This window comes from Apis dorsata, unplaced genomic scaffold (assembly GCF_000469605.1).
Source record: "Apis dorsata unplaced genomic scaffold, Apis dorsata 1.3 scaffold_1085, whole genome shotgun sequence".
Lineage (NCBI taxonomy): Eukaryota > Metazoa > Arthropoda > Insecta > Hymenoptera > Apidae > Apis > Apis dorsata.
This window is the reverse complement of record NW_006264183.1, coordinates 155,204-157,401: the sequence shown is the minus strand read 5'-3', so window position 1 is coordinate 157,401 and position 2,198 is coordinate 155,204. Positions and strand designations below refer to the sequence as shown.

General features: G+C 20.2%; 1 protein-coding gene across 2 annotated transcripts in view; it reads right to left on the bottom strand.

Annotated features, from left to right (window-relative positions):
* Nucleotides 1–1,596: 1,596 nt before the first annotated feature.
* The window catches only part of LOC102671919 (tafazzin homolog), a 5,325-nt gene continuing 4,723 nt past the window's right edge, over nt 1,597–2,198 (bottom strand). For both annotated transcript variants that reach the window (XM_006624505.2, XM_031514634.1), the window contains one exon: nt 1,597–2,198. The gene's annotated coding sequence lies outside the window, so the exon portion shown is untranslated.

The following is a 2,198-nucleotide window of genomic DNA, read 5'->3' as shown; positions in this document are numbered from 1 at the left end:
ATATATATATATATATATATATTCTATAGAATCAATTAATATGTATATTATGTAGAAATAGATAGATAAATCGTATAATTACAAGTAAATATAAAATAATTCTATTTATCTATATTAGAAGCATGAATCAAGTTGTTAGAATGAAACAATATTTAAATATTATTTGTTGTTATTTTTTAATTCCTTAAACACCGTCCAATGATGGATTCGAAATTTTATAAAAATATCAAATTATCTTTTTAAAAAGAAAGTTTTTTTAATAATGATGTAATATTATACAATTAATGTCATATATATATTATTATATATATTATATATAATAATAAAATTAATTTTATCTTTAATCATATTTAAATTTATTGAAAAATTGTTAACATTATATTTATCAAATACTATTTTATATTTTAATTATAAATGAAGTTCAATTTAATTATAAATTCAAGTCTCGCGATCGAATTTTTCTCTTTCATATTTAATTCATATTATCATATTTTATATTTAATTTGTATAAAAATATAAGTGATAGAATGAAAGTGATAATACTTACGTTTATAGCATAAACTTTGTCTCGTTAATATTATGTATATCACTCTATCTATTTAAAGTTTATGGTATGAATAACATATTAATGTACAGATTCCACTTATCTTATAAAAATATTGTGTGTTGCTTTTATTGTATCGCTCTAGAATCAAAACTGTCTTTTTCTATGAAGAGAAAAAACGTGCCAAGACATACCTAATCTTTGAAAAATAGTAATGTCGCAAATGTGTACGACGTAATATATTTCTATGTCATAAAAAGAATATATATGTACAAGATCTATCTGTGAATATTATAACGAAATGATGTAATATAATTGATATTTTCCGTATAAAATATTAATTTTAAATATAATTTGTTGAATTATCCATATAAATATTATTCTTCATAGAGTAATATAATTTGTAATAAGTAATAATAGTAATAATATTTATTTTTTTGATAATTTTAAAAATATATTAAAACAATTTTTATATTTATTAAAGAAAAATAATATAAATTATAATTTTGAAATAAAGTTTGAATATTCAAACATATCGATATTTTATTGAATATTAATAAAAGTTGACTTAGAGGAATATTTCTCATAATCTCATTATCTGTTAGATAATAATTATAATAATCTACATATTTTTTTAAATAATATAGTATAGCGTGAAAAATAATTTATTAAAATGAAATAATGGCGTAAAACAGTCACATTACACTTTAAATAATACTCGCATATAGTACAACAGATTGCAAAAAATAGATTCTTTTTGTGAAAATATTTTACTACTTATAAAAAAATTTAATAAATACAAAATATGTATATCTTTGTAGTATTTTTATCATTCAATGTTTTTAATATAGTTACTGTAAATTCTTACAATATATCAAAAATATACGTGTGTGCATATATTTAAATGTACAATTGATCACGAGCACGGTAATTTCGTCTTGTGTTCGATGATTAAGCGTTTTAAAATCCAACAAATTTAAGTTGGGTTTCAATCAAATCTGACTTAGTTATATTATTTCGTCAAATTCATTTTTTTTTCTTTTCTTTGATTAGATTACAATTATATTCGAATCATTTATACAAAAGGTTTTAATATATGCAGAATAAATTCAATGAATTATACAAAGATTGTGTCACGCTTGTATTGTATCATCACAAATTACGAACCTCGAAAATATTAAAAAATCAACGCATAAAAATACGATGATATGCAGTACAGTGGCACAGTTTCAGTGTTATGTTTCATAGAAGATGTTTCGTAATTTGCGATTATATTAAAATTTGTTCTATAAACAATAACTGTAAGTTTTTACATAAGTTACGATGATTCCTTTTATGTGTATGCAGGAACGTATATACATTATTATGTATGTGATAATGTAACTGTGAAACGTATATATGGCATTTTTAAGTCAACACGACTCGTATTTAAATTAAAATTCTCTCAAGAATATCATGAATATAATATCCTCTTAAAAAAAATGAAAAAAAATAAAAAAAGGAACAAAACTAAATCACTACTGCCTGATACGTGCATTACATTACACAATTGTATATATATATATTAGTTACATGTCGTACAAATGAATATCTTTGATTAATATCTATTGTCACATTGAATTAAAATTTTATTTTTTATATATATATATATTTT